The sequence below is a fragment of the Kogia breviceps genome, chromosome 11, assembly GCF_026419965.1.
Source record: "Kogia breviceps isolate mKogBre1 chromosome 11, mKogBre1 haplotype 1, whole genome shotgun sequence".
Taxonomy (NCBI): domain Eukaryota; kingdom Metazoa; phylum Chordata; class Mammalia; order Artiodactyla; family Physeteridae; genus Kogia; species Kogia breviceps.
The window spans coordinates 99,745,380-99,763,973 of record NC_081320.1 but is presented as its reverse complement, the minus strand read 5'-3'; the positions used below and the strand labels follow the sequence as shown (position 1 = coordinate 99,763,973).

The 18,594-nt window shown below is 53.5% G+C and overlaps 1 long non-coding RNA gene across 3 annotated transcripts in view; it reads left to right on the top strand.

Annotated features, from left to right (window-relative positions):
* Positions 1–351: 351 nt before the first annotated feature.
* LOC136792192 (uncharacterized) overlaps positions 352–18,594 on the top strand; it is an 84,517-nt gene continuing 66,274 nt past the window's right edge. For all 3 annotated transcript variants that reach the window (XR_010835658.1, XR_010835659.1, XR_010835657.1), the window contains exons 1-2: positions 352–602; positions 3,770–3,841. This is a non-coding gene — a long non-coding RNA (uncharacterized lncRNA). The remainder of the gene's footprint in view (positions 603–3,769; positions 3,842–18,594) is intronic.

Below are 18,594 nucleotides of genomic sequence, written 5' to 3'. Positions count from 1 at the left end.
GACTCTGATGAATAGGTATTTATGGGCAAACACTCAAATCTTTACAGATATCTTAATGCTGAAAACATATTTTAATTGGCTTCATTAATAAAGAGGAGGAACTTCAACAGAGCCTTGGAATTAATCATTCCTGAAAATGATGAATTCTTGGCTGGCGTCGTTTGCAGGGGATGGATCGTGAACCCCTGCACGGCTGGAGCCCTGGCAGAGAGAAGCGTGGGCATCCGAACCATGGCATCGCAGGAGCCTGCATCTTGGAGAGACACGAGGGATGCGAGCTTGGGGACGAGAGAGTTAATGCCCCCCCACCCCCCCGTGCGAGAGAGAGTTATATCACACAGCTCCAGTGCGAGGTCAGCAGTCTGGCTGGGGCTCAGACGTCGCTGTGTGCCAACCAAAGCACCCCGGGCAGCCCTGGAGAGGGTTCCAAATCCGGGTTTCGTTCTGCAGCCCGGAGGATGCTTTGACGATCGCCTTGCGAAAGGAAACTAGAAGCTGCACTGGTGATTTCCCAGGCAAGCCGCGGGTTAGAGCACGGAACTCCCCCAGCTGGGAGCCCACTGATGCAGTGACAAAGGAAGCCCGGCTGAGACCCTGCTCAGGTGAGATGAGGCTTCCGGCTGTGGGGTCTTGTCTCTGCCGTGTGCGTACGAGCGAAAGTCAGTCTGCTGGGACTAGACGCTGCTATATCAGGCAGGTTGCTCGCCGAACGCCTTTCGCCTTTTCTCTAATTCCTTTTTCAGAAGCATGAGCTCGCCTGATGGTGCGCTTTGGTCAGAAAGCCACCTCTAACACCGGGGAGCTTGCTTCCTAGGGAATCTGGCCGCTGGGGGGTTCCAGCGCAGGCTCTCAGATGGGTCAGCAGCAGACCAGGGTCGGGTTAGCACGTCCCCAGAGGCGATTTCTCACGGCGCCCCCAGATTAATCCTGGGATGGCGGCGTTGGAGTAGACCTGGGGGTCTGGGGTGCTGAGCTCTAACTCAGAACACATCCTGGGGTTACCAGGAAGCCATGTGATCTCGGGAAAAACATGATGAAATATTTGCCGGGACAGGTTTGAGTCCTTGGGGTCAGAATTGTGTCCTGTTTTCCTTTGTGTGCTGAGCGCTTGGCATGGGATCTGGTGATCTGCGTGCCTACAAGTTACCCAGCGACCGACAGTGCTTGGAGCAGGAAGCGTAACGACAAACTATGGGTGTGAACTTGGAAAGGCCGTGACGTCTGCGTTACCATCGCAGGGAAGTCCATTAGCCTTTCGGACCATCTGCAAAATGAGCAAAGTCGTGTGTCGTGTGTGGCTTTGACCTGAGTAGGCGTCTGAGCAGCTCTGAGGCGAATGTGGGCGCTGAGTCGGTGCCATGGCCCAGGCGGCCTGCGCTTTGGGTGAAGTGAGATCCAGTGACAGGTCTCAGGGGCGGAGAGAGGTGGGGGTGAACCGGGGGCTTTGGGGTACAGTCTGGGTGAAGCCCAGTTACGATGGGCAAACGGTCCGAAAACCTTGAGCCACACCCACACGGCGGTCACAGCCTCCAAGATGTCCGATCCCCTGGGGGGGGGGGGGGTCTGTCATCAGGAAGCCTTGTGGCAAACAGGGTTCATAATCAAGCACATACCTGTTTACAACGGGCAGCAAATCCCTCCACGTGGCACCTCTGGCTGAATTCCTGAAGAGGCAGGTGTGACTGCTGCTTTCCTGATCGACACCGTCGTGTCTCCTCACCGCCTTCAGGGCTGTGTTCCTGTGACTTCCTCCTGTGACCCCACCAGGCTGATTCCAGCCTCTGCGATCTCTGTCTCTCGCTCGCCTGTGCCCTTCGGGTCTCGTTTCTGGACTCTCTGCTCCACGCTTCACGCAGCACCCGCTCAGGGCTTCCTGATGTCTCCCTGATGCTGTCACCATCACATGTCTGTTTCTGCTGGACCCTCAGCCTATAACACACCCTCCGGCAACCTGTACCACTTGTATTCATTGTTTAAGACCCAGTTCAGTTGCAGTTTCTTCCAAAAAGCCTTCTGGGGCTCCTGTAGATGTTTCTCTTCTTGCCCTGAAAGCATCCTATGTTGTTTCTATGCCAGAATTTGCACTGGAATTACCTGCACCCCCGGCCAGTCCATGCTGTGGGCTCAGCATCCTGGAACACCCAGAGTCTGGCACACAGTAAGGAGAACCTTGTCTGACCATATGTAGAAAGCAAGAGTGTCCACCTCTGGGAAAGACCTTGGAGCCTCCAAGGGTTTCATCATCTTCCCCAGGAATGGAAACCAAGAAAAAATTCAGGGGACCAAAGCAGGAACACAGTGTCCGGAAAACAGGCCTGGGGGCTGCGGGGGGCTACAGCTCAGCAGGCCGAGCAGGGAACTTGACCAGGTCCAGGGCACCGAAAGCCTCCCTCTGGTTCCATGGCTGCCAGCCTGGGTCTGCCCTGGTCTGGAAAGGAGACACTGAAGCCCTGAGCTAAAGACGGAAGCCGGGAGAGGAGAGTCGGGCGGGCAGCGATGGCCAAGCCTCCAGTGGAAATAAGCTGCGTTGCTTCAAGCATTCATTCCCCGCATTGCTTTGCTCTCATGTGACAGAGCATTGCAGCTGTGACATGGGAAATAGGCAGAGAGAGGTCTGTGAGACTCTAACTTTGTCCCCGAGTCAAAGTCCGAGGCCCTCTGGTTTGGAAGGTGGCCCTTCAGGCCCGGGGTGCACAGGCAGCCCTGCCCGCATTAGCCATGCACACGAGGAAAGGCACCTGGGCGGGTGCCCTCGTCCCCTGGCGCCATCCTGGTGGACTTTGCCGCACTTGGTACAGGGCTCGCTAGGAAGGCAATTAGAACACGCAGGCGACAGGTGGGGTCTATGAGTCAGAATCTGCCTCGTGACAAATATGTCTCAGACCGGTGTAGACAGGAAGGGACATTTACTGGGCCAGGTAACCAGGAGGATCAAAATATGATTTTGCTTCTGTTCCCAGCTGAATCCAGGGGTTCAATGAAGTCAACAGAAATCTGTGGGCATTTATGTGCATTTCATTCTTTTTTTCCTGTCTCTCAGGTCTGCTTTATTTTATTTTATTTTTTTCAGTTGATTTTATTCACAAGCAAACACTCCTTATAGGGCGGGGAGGATGGTACTTCTGACAGTTCTAATTAGTAAACGCGATAATAAGAGACGACCTCTTTCCCCAGAGTTCAAGCACAACCGGAGCGCTCTTTGTTTGGCCTCATTAGACTCCGGCTCTCATCCCTAAATGCAGCCCTAGGGGCAAAGGGGATGCAGTGTTTGGAGGCCCATTCCTGGGTCTGCTTTCTCACCAACCCTCACACCAAGCAGCGCTCACAGATCATCCTACAACCACATGGATTCCAAGCTTGCAGTCGCTGGCTGTCAGGGCAAAGCAGGGAATTTAGCAGTTCCCTGGTTAGTTGGCTTCTTTTCGGGTTTATTAATTTTTTGGGGGGAGGAGGGGATGTGAAAATATTATATACTTATTGATTACAACTTAGAGAATAAAGAAAAAGGAAAGATGAAAATAAAAACCTTTCATGATCCTCCAATGTATATAGATAATACCTCTCACTATTCATTATTTTTCTCAAATAATTGAAAAGTTTTCTACATAATTTGAAACATTTTCTATTTTGGAGTCCTGACTTTTACAGTGATCATTTTCCTTTATCGTTTCAATTTTCCTTACAATATACTTTAATGGCAGCATGACCTTCCCAGAAATAACCATACACGTTCATCTAAATTCTTTCAGCATTTTCCTTCCTTTTGTAGGTGAGGAAATTGAAGTCCAGAGAAGGAAAACGATTTTCCAAGATTGGCAGCACCACAAAGACGTGATTTCAGGTGCTTTGCTTTGATCCTCGCTCTCTAACCTCTTACTTACCTAACGTCTGTATCTTCATTTATCTGCAAGAGATGCTGAAGTGTTTAGCTTTTTGTTTGGTGACAAGAACGGATGGATAATTATCAATATTAAAGAGAGGCACTTGATAGCTGAGTAGAGTTCCTGTCCATCAGCAGACGCTGCCTGAAGCTCTAAGGAAGAGCTTAGAAGTCCTTCAAGGCCCTGCCCGGCATGGCAGGTGGGAGGTCGTTTCCAAAGGGGGCAGCAGAACGAAGTTGTCGAAACTTTGTAAAGGTGGAGAATATTTTGAAAACACATATTCTTCTTTACAAGACAGTGTGTGGGGATGAAAGTTATGAATGTTGTCTCTGACTCCCTGTTTTCATTCACTGAACAAGTATTTATTGTGCACCTGCTCTGTGCCAGGCACCAGTCTAAGTACTGAGGACAAGCTGTGACAAGACAAGAGCTGTGCTCTCAGGGAGCTCATACGCTAGGCAGGGGAGGTGGGACAGAAGATCAGACCAGTAAGTTGTCAAGATAGGCTACTTAGGATGTAAGCACTGGGTTGAGCCGGGAGTGAGATGAAACATGAGGAGCAGGAGCATCCCCAGATGAGGGCAGAGTCAGTGCAAAGGTCCTGGGGTAGACCCTGCAGCTTGTGGGAGGAGCAGAAGAGGCCAGCCAGCGTGGCTGAGGCAGATGAAGGAGAGGCTGTGGTCCAGGCAGAGGTCAGGCAGAGGTCAGGGCCAAGTAAGGAATCTGTGTTTTATGAAAAGCGTGCAGGGGAGCTGCTGGGAAGCTTTAGAACTGGATCGTGACAAGATGCTCTGATTGGTGTTATGAAAGATCACTGGCTTCTGGGGAAGGATGAATTTGGGGGACAGGAATGGCAGGGGGGAGACGGGTTAGAAGGTTCTTGAGAAGGACCTGGCAGGACCTGGAGGGCCCTGGTCTCAGGGGAGAAGTGGCTGGGCGATGGCCTTTGGAGGCCACAGGACTCCTGCTGGTTGGATGGGGATGGGGGTGGTGAGTGGTGGCATGTTTAGGGAAAGGGAAGGATGAAAGGTCATCACTACAGCTTGACCGCACGAAGACTCCACACCTTGTCTCTTCCCCCAGCTTTCTGCTTTGCCCAGAAGGAAAGGTGGGCAAGTGGGAGAAATTCATAAACAAATACTCCAACACTCATTCAGACACTCTGTCATCTCGTGGAGTGGGGATGTCTTCCTTTTCACAAAGCAGGGACGGGTCCCAGAGCTCCTCGGGGTGGAGCATCCCTGTGGAGGAAGGCTCAGGAGAGGTCTCACAGGCTCTGGACCATGTGTGGTCCCCGCGCGCAGTAGGGTGGAGTCTGTGCTCCCTGGAGAGTTGTGGCTCCTGCCCTTCCTCCGCAGAGCGACATGCAGCTGGGTCTTGTCTTTGTGGAGCCCCTGCCCCTCCTGCTCTAAAGGGTCTTAGGCTGGAGGCTGCCGTCATCCTTCCTCATCCTCAGACCTCGGCTTCCCTGAAACAAGCAGCTAAATGCAACCATGAGGGGCTCGGTGAGGAAAAGCGACCGAGGTGACATCTTTTTTTTTTTTTTTTTTTTTTTCCAGTACGTGGGCCTCTCCCTGCTGTGGCCTCTCCCGTTGCGGAGCGCAGGCTCCGGACGTGCAGGCTCAGCGGCCACGGCTCACGGGCCCGCATGTGGGATCCTCCCTGACCGGGGCACGAACCCGCGTTCCCTGCATCGGCAGGCGGACTCTCAACCACTGCGCCACCAGGGAAGCCCCGAGGTGACATCTTATAAATAAGAGCTTCCATCCCAGTTGAGCAGTCAGTGAGAGTCATCTTTGGGTAACATCGGGGCTGAGAGCTGACCTTCTGAGGAGTTGTGCAGGGCCGGGGCTGGCTTGCAAAGGGGCCCCGGGGCCCAGGCCGTGTGCTGGAAACCAGGTGAAGTCTGGGGAGCTCTAAAATGACACCACTGAGGGTGGCAGGCTTTGTCCTGAGTTCCTGCCCCCCTCTCCCCACCCGCCATCCACTGGCCTTCCTTCCCAGAGCCGGTGGCCAGCAGGAGGCACCAGGGAGAGGCCCTGATGAGGCCTCCGCTTCTCAGAGTCAAGGCTCCTTTGTGCGGACATGAAAACCCCCAGGGCCTGGCTCTGCCTTTCAAGCCTCATTTTTGCCATTCTCTGTCTCAAAATTCTTACTGTAATAATAGAAAATGTTATGCAGTCCTGCACGCGTGCACGTACGCACGACAAGTCTCTCCCTCGGGCTGTTTTCACGCAGCTCTGCCTGCTTAGATGCGGTGTCCCTTATCCCCCTGCTAGCTCACGACTATTCATGCCCCGACACGTGAAGCATCACTGCTGCTCCCACGAAGGCTTTTCTCTGGTCCTGACCCAGACCGGGCCGGACATTCTTCCTCGGTGTCACCGCAGCTGCCAGGCCCACCTGGGACGAGGCTTTCCGCGCACTCATCTGAACCGCTGTACCCTCTCCCCTAGCGTGTTTGCGCCTTGGCGCCGTGGCAGTAGCCTGACCGGAACAGAGGGGTTAGAGCAGAGGGTGAGCGTCCGTGGGGTCCGCGCTGAGACGGCGTGGACACCGGGAAGCGACCACAGAGGCGGCGTCTCTAAGATCTGGTCCAGGGCTGTGGGGTGCGGAAGGCTGCCTTCCATTCCATGCCTTCTCCTACACGATTTTCATAGTTTTATAGGAAAAAAGTGATTTAATGGCTAAAACCAGGAAGACGTCCGGCGTGTGAGATGGGAAGGAGATGAGTCAGTGTGGAAATGCGAGTTCCCCCAGAAAGCCTAAAGCCTTGACCATTTTGTATAGAAATCCTTTAACATTAATTATGCAACTTTCTTTCTTCCTAAGAGCAAACATCATATACATTGTGATGTAGTACAGTGCTATTTTCAGGGTTCTGCAGGGAGGTTTTCCGCTCTTTTGAACAGCCTTAAGCTGCTGTATCTCTTGAGTTTTCAGGTTGGTTCCGGATGGTTCTCAACGTTGCATCTTTTTTTTTCCCCCCTGTCAACTGTCAGTTCTTATTTCTTCCACTCTTGGTACATTTCCTTATAATAATAGCAATGGTTCTCCGTGTGAATATTTTTCTTCTAATCTGGAGAGAACTAGGGATATGAATAAGGGAGCTGGTTAAAGGTATACTTTTATGTATTTATGTGCATGAACATATGGACCAAGCTGGATTCCCGTGAGGACTCAGGGCCGTCTGGGGAGAACTAAAGACAGGGCGCTTATAACAGAGCGTTTGCAGCTTCTCAGTCAATGGATGCAACGAGGTTTTGCCCGTTTCCTTCGTGGCCACCCGTCGGCCATTGTACTAATAAGTGAGATCACTCAAAGCCTAACTTCCACCTCTTGGAAGTATTTCGGCTGTGACGTGAATATTCCACTCTATGAAATGGTGTAGAATGTCCAGATTCCATTTAATGGTTCAAATACTCGATTGATCTACTAACAGGCATTAAGCCCCTCGATGGGCTTAATGACAAGGTGTGGGTCACCAAAGGGAACCCAGGAAGGGCAGGGGGTTCACGGCCCCCCATCTTAGACAAAGCCTGGGTTCCCTTGACAGAGAATCCATCCAGGCTTTTTGCTGGAACTTTTCTGGAAAGTCCGACACTTTCTGTAAAAGCAGACTACTTCCTGTTTTTCTAAGTCCAGTTTAAATAGATGACGTGAGGCACCGTCGGAGGAGGCCTATCAGTGGCGACCTACTTGTGATACTTTAGGTATAAAATATCCAGGCTCATGCACGCAGCCAGCAGAGTGAAAGTAGGGTCTTCTTCGACACCCTGTAGCTATAGGTGCTTTTGTCGTTGTTGCTGTTGGCATAACATAAAATTTATAAAATGAATGTTTGGATGCCCTCGAATCCTCCAACGCTTTACTGAGTTCGAGACTCTGCAGCCCTCAGCACGTGAGTCAGGTGTGCGGACTCTCCCTGTGACAGGAGACCAAGGTGAGGGCTCCTGTCACCTTGGACCTGAGCATAGAAAAGTAGTCCCTGGGAGGCTCTCTCTCTTCAGCTCAGAGATGACAAACTCAAGTAGTCACGCAGGCGAGGCCACCAGCACAAAGGGGTGAAGTGGGCCAGGTACGGTTGCAGCAGGGAGCCTCTGCCCCATCTGAGGCCAACTGCTGAAGCCCCCTGGTCCAGAGTCGCAGGGAAGCCAGAGATCCGGACCTGAACTTGGAGACTCCTGGCTTTTAGAGCCCCATGTACCTAACCGTGTCTGTGGGTGGGAGGTGGTTGGAGGGTCCCAAATTTATCACATCTGCTTGGTACCATCGACAGAGCAGAGAACTCTCCCACTGGGAGATCCAGTCCCCAAATCCAGACCCAGAGCTGTTTTCTGAGGTTGGCTTAGTGTTTAGAAATAAATACAGTCAATTTGGATGAAAGTGTCTTTGAGAGGTGTTTCATCTCCCGTTTTCCTCAGGCCTCACCACTCCCTGCTGCCCCACACCAGCTCCCCTGTGCACATTTGTGCTTCCCCTCTGCCCCTTACAGGCATCTGCATTTTTAGCTGTATATACAAATAGATGCACTTTTTTGGTTATTGTTGTTTTTGTTTGTTTTTGCGGTACGCGGGCCTCTCACTGTCGCGGCCTCTCCCGTTGTGGAGCACAGGCTCCGGACGCGCAGGCTCAGCGGCCACGGCTCACGGGCCCAGCCGCTCCGCGGCACGTGGGATCCTCCCGGACCGGGGCGCGAACCTGCGTCCCCCGCATCGGCAGGCGGACTCTCAACCACTGCGCCACCAGGGAAGCCCCAGATGCACGTTTTAATCCCTTGTCTGTTCAGGCTTCACAACCTCACTGGACATCTAGGGCAGAAGCAGAAAACACAGAACCGAAACATGTTGTAAATGACGTCTTGTGGGCCGGAGAGTGCGGCCTTGGCTGCTGGTGTGGGCTGGCTTCCCTGCCACTGGAACTTTCTAATTCTGGTCTGTAACCAGTTAATTGTGACATTAGAAACAAAATACCCCAAGCGTTGATTACAGTGCCCGGCGGATACATAATAGGAACTCAATACATGGAAGCTAATTATTGTTGCCATGAGTATTTTATGATGAATATTTTTATTAGAGTAACCTATATCCATGGATCCAAATACATAAATAGCTTTGGAATCACCCAATGCAGAAATGCTTATATTCATAAACTGACACGGCCCCTCTGCAGAGTGTTTCTTATAGACAAACACAATAGAGGTGGAATTCTAAAGCCCCAATTAAGTGGAAAAGGTCGCTTTTGTGGTAACAATAGGGCAGGGCTAAGCAACAAAAAAAAAGCTACTTAGTTTGGCAACCTTTGTTCCGAAGAATCTTCTGAAAAAGCCCCCCTCCGAACCTCCTGAATGGGGCCTGATTCCATCTTCCTAATCCCCTGGCCGTCTCACATAGGGTTAATTGAATGCTGGGGAGGGGTGGGTCCCCTTTTGTGGCAGGAGCTGGTCACAAAACAAAAACCCATTGCTAGGTTCCAAAAGGTTTCTCCCTCACACTCTGTGCTAAAATCAGCGCCGCAATTCCTCTTCCTTCTTGGCCGGGAGGGGCGCAGAGAAAGTTAAATCTTTCGAACGCGCAGAATTTTCTGGAAAAGGTGAAAGTTCCATTTCAAGTTGCAAATTGAATGCAGCCTCCCAGCCAGATGCTCTGACCCCTCTTTGTCCCGGTGCCGCCGCTGCACCCCTGGCTGTGGCAGCAGCGTGGGCAGGGAGGGCCCGGGCTCCCACGCCAGCCCCTCCCCCAAACAGCAGGCTGCACATGGTAATTAAACCTCTGGGGCCTGGAGATTTTGGACTCGGGTTTGGAGAAATACTACACAGAAGAGCCGCCCGGCAGCCCCTCCTTCTCGCCTGCGGGAATTTTCTTTAGCTACACATGGCTTCCCAGGTAAACAAGCTTGAAAAAAAAAAAAGGAAAAGTCACTGGCGGGAATGAAATTAGCACCTGAGTGCTGCTTGAACACTAAGCTGAACCAGCCAGTCTTGGTTGAACCAAGTCTGCTTAATGAGATGATCATGAAATTATGTTGAAAAACATAAAATCCTAGCAAAAAATGGAGGGTCTGCCTCGCTTTCCTAGGTCCTTTGTGGAACGCCTTTATTAAATATGATGTTTTCTTAAATATTCAATGTGCTGTTTTTGCAAGAGACAAATTGGAATTGTGGAAGACAGGGTGTTTATGACCTAACAATTGTGCTACAGGGCTGCCCCGTGTCCTCGTTTCTCTGAGCTTCCTTTCCGTAAACTCTGCACGATTTTACCCATCTGGGAGTTTATTCTGGGGGTGACGTGAAGTCATCGTAAGGCCGAGTGTTGAACATTTAGGAGGCGAGAGGCACTGCACTAGTTCACCTGGTCTGGAACACGGTCTTCTGCACATACAGGCGGTGAAATGTCGGCACGTGGGGTAGGGTAACTCATCCAAGGCCACGGACGGCACGCGATGGGGCCCAGGCTCAAGGGGAGCTCTGCTGACTCCAGAGCCCGGGCTTTTATCAAGACCCGACAGCCCCGGACTCTGTGCCCACGTTGTGCAGGAAATGTCCATGGGGTCCCCTGTGTCAATGCCCTCCTCTCCTTTCCTCCAGAGGAAAGGGAACGTCTTGCCCGGCCTGTGGCATGAGGTCTACCAGGAATCAGGGGACCGTTGCCCCAGGAATCCCGGAGTCTACAATTCACAAACAGGAACTATATTTCTGGAATAATCACGGGGCATGGCTGCTGGTCTGGGAAAGAAGGAAAGGCCGATGTGTCATGAGGACATCTTCAAACACGCGCCTGGGCGGCCCATGCCGGCCGCTCTTGGGAGCCCTGTGTGTGTCCGGGGACCCCCCTTGGTCTTTGACGGGGGGGACCCAGCGATCCCCGGTATCCCTTTGAAGGGTGGGCACGCGCACGCTGGCCTGACATCTGCCCTTCCAGGCACCAGGGACACAGAGGGGAGAAGGTGGGTGTCCCTAGCATTTCCCCTCGCCTGGATCCCCACCGTTTCTCCAACAAGGAGAGCATTGCCTGCAGGCGGTGAGGGCAGCGGGGCAGGAGACTTGGCTCCGGTCTGGCCTCCCCCCGACGACGTGACCAAAGCAGGCTGCTGAGCTGCGCTTCAGTTGCTCGGTCCCCTCGAAGTCCATTTCCGGTTTGACAAAAGCCACAGGTCTCTGTCCGAACGATCATGATAAGATTCACACATAAACGCGGAGCTGGGGAGATCCAATAGGAGGACTGTGCTGCTGAGACGTTTGCTGCTGACCTGAGTCCCCAGGTAGGAGGAGGACATTCGCCATTGTTAGGGTGCAGTGACCGGCCCCCGGGGCTGTCTGGCCGTCACCAACATCCTCAGCCTGTCGTCCGTGTCCTGAGGATGGAAGGGGGGAGGGCTTCTCGGTGAGAAGCTGGAGGGCTCCGGGGAAGCGGGGAGACCTGCTCTTCCCTTTCGTCCCCGCTCAAAGCACTTTGGAGCAGACTGCCGTGTCAGGGGGTGAAGGGAGCTGCTCCGAGAGAGAGATGAGCGTGGGGAGAGCAGGAAGCTCGACGCCAGGCGCTCGGCCTTTGGAACCAGTAGTCCTAGTAATGGCGGTGCTGTTCGTAGGGGTGATAAATCGTAGGAATAGATGTGGCGGCGAATGGTCTGGAACGCTTCCTGTGCTTCCCAGATGCTCTTTATTGACAAGGATTTTGCAATTTTCACGAGAACCTTCGAGGTAGTAGGTCTCTGGTTTTCCCTATTAACCCATGAGGGGCGTGACATTTAGAGAGATGAGAGACGTGGCCCAGGCACAGCAGCCCGGCCAGCAGACGGAGCAGCTCTGGTAGATCTGAGTGTCCCCAGCTCCCCATCAGTCCTGACACAATGGTTTCTCTCCTCTGTGCTGACTTTCTAGGAAGCAGAGGTCCTGGGGAAGAAGCAAACTGGGTGCATGTGTGTGAGGCCGAGAGCGCCGTGAATTCTAGTGAGTTTCTTGTGATTGCTTCCCAGACCCTCTAGAAGGATCGCTGTCATCCCTGGTTTGGAGGGCACGCGCTCGGCGCTGACTGCCTTTCAACCCAAACCCAGGTGCAGCGAAGGCCCCCAGTTCCGTCTGAAATGAGCGCGTAGACGGGGCAGGGAACTTGGCTGGCGCGCCCCCTCGTGGCGGTCGGCAGAACCGCCCTGCTCCCCCTCTGCGCTCGGCTCCTTGGCTTGGCCTCTGCATAGACTGAAAGCTTCGTGAAGGCAAGGCCTCTCCACCCACTTGCCACTCACAGAATTCTGCTAGAAGCTGGGGGCACATGGCATTGAGCAAGGCACGGTGACTTTCCGTCAGCATTTGTCATCAAGGGGACAGAGATCATGCACCCAGGACTGAGACACAGACGTCTGAGAGCTGTTATGGGGGCAGAGGAAGGCCTCACTCTGCCTGGGAGAATTGGTCAGGAAAGGCGGGAGCAGCACTGGGTCTTGACCTAACGACGGAGCTGGCTTCGGCATGCAGGTTCCTGGGCCGCTGGAGTGGTGAAGCCACCCAGAGCTAAAGAAACCCCAGGGGGGACGGAGTTGGCCTCAGGCAGTGGCGGAGGACATGGTAAGGAGAGGGCAGGTGGCTTTTCCACCTAATGGAGGCTCTGTAGCACCTCTGTTTTTGAAAATCGTCTCTAAGATACTAAGCAATGCCTGGATACTTAACAGAAGTCAAGAGTTTTAAAGCGTTCGCAAACAAAAAATGAAACAGGAGTAAGACTCACAGAGATTAACACTAACATCTTTTTCTGAAAAGCTTCAACTCATCATTTGCCTTGTTCACAATCCCCAAAGAAGACTGTGACCAACAGTCAAATAACTGAGTCGTAAAATCGAGAACCAAAGGCCAGCACAGGTGTAGTTCACTAACTAAGGTGATCACATAAGAGATTCAAGCCAAGTACACCTTCCTCAGGGCGCACTCAGTAAGCTTTTCTCATTCGAATCGTGTGTACAGGCTCCCTGCAGAGCTGGGCACGGAGGGTCAGCACGGACAGGCTGAGCTTACAACACTGCGAAGGAGATGCCCAGTCACGCCTCTGGACCCTGAATACTCCTGTTGCATTTGCTGTGTGGCTTTTGGGTGAAACCCCTTATCTTTTCACCTGGACGCCTCCTGGAAGGCGTGCGCCTCGGCCCGTGCGGCCCGGCTCCGGCAGCAGGAGCTGTGGACCACCGCCCACTGCCTGGATGGACCCTCTGCTGGTGAGCATGTGACATCCTCACGGGGTGCCTTTTGTGCCCCGAAGGTGTCACAAGGCAAGCCGGCAGGGGCCGGGCCAGACCCGGAGCTGTGGACAGCTCCTGACCCCCCAGCCTCAGGCCTTGCACTCATGGAACCTCCGCTCGGAAGCTGGGGTGACGTGCCACGTGACCTCTCGCCCCTAGTGCCCCAGGTGGGTCCACTGGTGATCGCCCCAGGCTCCCCTGACCGTCAGCCCCCTCCCTGCTTCCCTTCCCTGCTGACAGGCAGGAATCGGGCAACAGCTTTGCCCTGACAGCCAACTTCACTAGGAGTTTCCAGGACCGATTTTTGTCCTTATTTGGGAACTTGGCTGTCCTGCCATCTTGGGTGCTGAGGAGTTTGCTCCCTGAATGGTCCAGCTCGCGGGAAAGGCTGCTACCACAAAAGGACACTTGCACAGGAAATCTGTATCCCTTCTACTGGCAGGGCAGGGCGCTAGAACCATCCCTCCAACGGGCCAGCTCTGCTGTACGCGGGCTGCTGGGCCAGGCCAGTCCCAACGGTCCCCTGAGGAGAACCTTGGAGAGCACCCACCGCTGGACTGTTGTGAGACTGTTCCTTTCCTTTTGCAGGAAAAGCCTGCTCCCCAGGGTGGAGCAAGGCAAGCTGGCTCCTCAGCCCTAACCGGAGGGCTGGCACTGGTGCAGGCTACTGGTCTGCATGGTCCCCAGCCAGGCGAGGGGGGAGGCATGGGAGCCACAGGGTGTCCTCAAGAGAGCTGTGCTCACAGCCAGGGACATCTCAGCCACCTCCTGCAGTGCCAACAGGCTTGAGAAAAGGAGGAGGAGGCCAAGTAAGCTTCCTCTGGTCGGTATGCAGGGAAGACGGTCTACCCAAGTCTTCGCCAAGTAAGAGCTCAAGAGAGCATGTCTCCCCCCGCTAACCACATCCTCCCAGGCTTCTGTACGGCATGGCCCGGTTCCAGGCCTGCAGTCCAATACTGGTAATTTCATAGCATGGTTGCTAGCTGGCCAGTCTCCTCTTCAAGGAGCAAAGAGACCCTTCAGGGAAAGCTCGTGTCCTTTCTTATTTGCGTGCACTCCAAGATGACTGGATGAATTCAAGGATGCCTGTGCTCAAAGAAACATACTTTTCCAATCCTGTACCAATTCCCCTTATTTATTCTCTACCCCTTCTGGCTCGAGGTAACCTCTTCTCACCCAGCCCTACCACGAGTGAAAACAGCAACAATGACATCAAAGTCCCTGGATAGCAGACTTTTACTCCTTAGTGTAAATTAGTTTGAGATGCCATGTTCTGTCTGAGAGGACTTACAATTTCCTGCTAATTTCTGGTTGTTTATATGCAGTCAGGTGCTCTCCTGCTCAGAGCCTTTGCACTTGGTATTTCTTCTACGGGAAATGCTCTTCCCCCTAGATTTCTACCTGGTCTCTCCCTCACCTCCTCTGGGCCTCCTGGGCACCTGTTTAAAATACTAACTTGTGCCTTCCTCAATACACACTCCACCCAGGTTCCCCCTTAATTTTTATCTGCAGCCCTTGCCTGATTTACCATATCCTTTGCTCTTTATTTGGTTATAGTCTGTTTCCCCTTTTAGACTGTAAGCTCCCCGAGGGCAGGCATGCTTGTTTGTTTTACCTGCTGCTAAATCCCCAGTGCCTAGATGCAGGTGGTGTCCTAAGTAGCAAGTTAACACTGTCTACTGAAGGAATCAATGAGTAAACCAGACCACGGATCAAAAGCTCCAGCAGGGGATTTACCTTGCTGATGACCCACGGACTGCAGTCACAGAGCCCTGTGCAGGGCACGATTGCTGCCTGGCCCCAGGGACGGGCAGACTGGCTTCTGGGAGACCGTCTCTTCCTGGGCGTCAGGAGCGGGCGGCAGGCAGCACCCACGTGCTGCACAGACTGGCTCCCCGGGCCCCGCTGGAGGCACAGGCTGCCAGGAGGACGGTGTGGTCTGCAGGTGGGAGGGACACGGCTTCCCCTCCCACATCTGGTGGATGGGTTTCATCTGGCAAGTCTCTTAGCTTTTTGAAGCTTGGATTTTCTCTTCTGAAAGATTCAAACAGGGAACCCTATCTTGCTGGGTTTCGGAAGATGCTCCGTAAACGGTCATGGCGTGGCTGGTAGGAAATTAGGACCATGTTTGCTCCTCCTGGCACAGAGTAGGCACCTCTGACTGGCGCGCGCTGCGGTGTGCAGGGGAGCAGAGTCCTGGTCTCCAACAGACACAGCCACCAGGCTTGGAATTGCCCAGGGGCCTCCGCCGGGGCTGCCTCCCCTGCTGTTCCCCAGGCCGCGGGAGGGAAGGCCGCACGCTCCGTGCGCACGCTCCGCGCCCACGCTCCGTGCAAACGCTCCGTGCACACGCTCCGTGCACAGGGCGACCTCGCCGCTGACGGGCGTCTTGTGCTCGACCTCCTCACCTCCACTTCCCCACCGGGAAAATGAAGACACTGTCAGGACCTGCAGGGGACGTGTTCTGACGATTAATCGGGACTCCTGCAAGCTGCCTTTGGGGTCACAGATCCTGAGCAGTGTTCTGGAGTCTCAGCGGACACTGGGTTTAAGGCGGTCGGAGCCCCAGCTTGTGTTTCACCTCCGGCTGTCAGAGACCTGACGCAGCTCTCACCATCTCCCCGTCCCCTCTCTCGGGCCGTCACCACGCGCTGTTACGGCTGCTGTCCAGGGACCACACACTCCAGGGAGGGAGGACCACCGCCCACTGGCCGAGGACGTCCCTTTAGGTGTGCGGTGAATATTCAGTTACCTAAGGCTCATACGTGAAGAGATGAACTTAACTTCATCTCATCTCTTGGAGATATTATTATTATTATTATTTTTTTTTTTAAAGAAAAGGAGAAAGCACTGCTTTGATCTGAGATGAGACGGACGTTCTTTGGAGGAGGCCACCGTGGGGTTGATCAGGAGCGGGGAACACTGGGGCCTTGGCGGGCTCCGGCCTCTGGGGCGGGCACACACCAGGCCAGGCGGCTCCTCCTGCTGGGGCCGGTCCCTCTGTAACGCGGCCGGGAAGGGGTGGTGCGAGCAGACACTGGGGGCCTCACAGGGGGCGGCTGCACTCTGATTTGTTCACGGCTTCCGGGGAGGGGCTTCATTTCAGCAGAGCCTGCGCCCACCCCCCCACCCCGGGGCCCCCATCCAAGTGGTCTGGGATCAGATGTGTACAGTTAGGGAAATACAGGGGAGCCAGAACCTTCCCACTATAAATGCCGCCCACATGCTCCAGGGCTGCCTGCAGGATCTGCAGAGCCTCTTCTCAAATGTCCAAATCCCCTCTGTCGGGTCCCACAGAACAGATGTTACCCCGGCTCCTATGACATTCGTTTATGAGCTTCACATATGCTGAGTTATGGACCCCGCGCCGTTGCATGTGCTTTGCTGTACGTTCCCAAAGCACATTTGTGTGGTTTTGTAGAAACTCTGGGCTGCTCTGGCTCTCTATGAAACTCTGAGGTCTGTTCTCATCGGCATTCTAGCCTCGCCCTAGAACATCGCAGGTGGAAGAGGAACCCCAGCAGCCCCCATCCCTCCTGCCAGAGGTGGTGAGAGGCTCACAGAGAGGAGGCGTCTCCCCAAGTTTGCCAGGTTCAGGGACCAGCTCAGGACTCAAACCTCTGTTCCTAACTTCTCAGCAGCCTGGGCTCTTTATGTCTCAAAATCTAACTTCATAACACCAGAGCTTTCACAGACAACGTATTTCAAAACAAATGCTTTGGTAATTTTAATTCATTTTTGTTTTATTTAAAAATACTTTATTGTTTTAGAGGAGTTTTAGGTTCACAGCAAAATTGAGGGGAAGGCACAGAGAGTTCCCATAGACCCCCTGCCCCACACGTGCACAGCCTCTGCACCAACAGCACCCCACACCTGAGTGGGAGCTTCGTTACAACCAATAACCCTACACTAACACGCCATAGATGATCCTTTGATATGTATTATTATGACATTTGCAGAAGATTCTGTTATTAATATTATTTTATAACAATAGTAATATTAATGGGTACAATCTTCTCTGTATTTTCTCTTTGCCAAGTACTCTTATCAATGCTTCCCATGCATAACCTCAGAAGCACACGCTGAAGTAATTCTTATTACCTTCACTTCACGTACAAGGGTACAAGGGCATCTGAGTGGCTTGGCCCGGGTGGTGGAGCTGAGACACTGTGACCAGGGGGTGGCTTGGCTGGAAGAATCTGCCCTAATCACTATGTCACATGGTCCCCCAGGACACAGCCACCCTGTGGCTTAGAAGGGAAGGCACTATGGCAGGGCCTGACCATTCCTTTTTTGCAAACACGGTGAGCATGTTTTCCATGTTACAGTGGTTGAGGTGACACCTGTGAAGTGAGTTTTGGGGCAGGCGTTATTTTGGCCTCTTTTGGCCACTGCGGCAGGGGTGAGGGTGGGATGGGGCATCAGCCCACGAGGATTCAAAACGGGAGCAACACACACAAAGTTAAAGAAGTGATGGTTACCTGGGTCACCTGACCTCTGTGTTTGGCTGAGAGGACTTCCTGCTTTTCTTAACAGAGTTCTGGAAGAGGGACTCACGTGCCAAAGCCCCTTTGCACCAGGGGCTCAAAGCGTGCATCGTCTCACACAGCCTCCTCTACGACAGGGCCCCGGCACGCCCCCTGTGCAGATGCGGCACAGGTGTTAGAAGGCCCGGGCTCTCCCAAGGCCCCTGAGAAGTGGCACATCCACTTAGGAAGCCCGGTCAGTGGTCACCGAACACGCAGATTTGCCCTTCACTGGGTGAGCTGGGGAAGCGGATTTGCAGAAGCTGGAGCGAGTCCTGCTCCGTCAGGTGGGGAAGGACTGAGACCCCCAATGGGAAGGGAAGGGGCTGTGTGGTCAGACTCAGGCTCCAATTCTGCGCCTCCTGCCTTCTGCTGCCTGAAGTGACGTCCCGCTTAGGGGCTCGGCCTGCTGGGTTTCAGGCCAGGAGACAGACATCGCAGACTCCGCCCCACAAGGCGGATGCCGGACCAGCATTCCCCTCGCCCTTTCCAATGCCAGTGCTGTGCTTGGTGTGCCCGAGGCTACTTCACATAAACCTTCCCACTCCCGCCGGAAGACATTCTAATGTTCCTGGTGCAGCTTAGGAGACTGAAGCCCGTGAGAATAAGGGTCCACGGTCACACAGCGAGGGGCAAAACAGGGCCTCAGAGCAGAGTTTCAGACGCCAATGCCAGTGCTCTTTTCACGTTATTCTGTCTTTGCTTTGAAGGCTACCGTGGGTCCGCTGTGCTTTTAGGACCGGGAATAACGTGATTTCAATTGGATTCTCGCTGGCGCTGCAGCCAGCACTGTCCTTTCTCTGCAAGGTCTAGGACCCCTGTTGTAAAGTGGGGATGAATTCGTGTGAAGAAGATGGGCGGGCAGTGTATAGCCTCCTCTCTCACATCCGCAGATCTGTGTTCCAGACACAAAGGAATACTGAATAATCTTGAAAATGCCATAGGTGTACTTAAAAAGCATG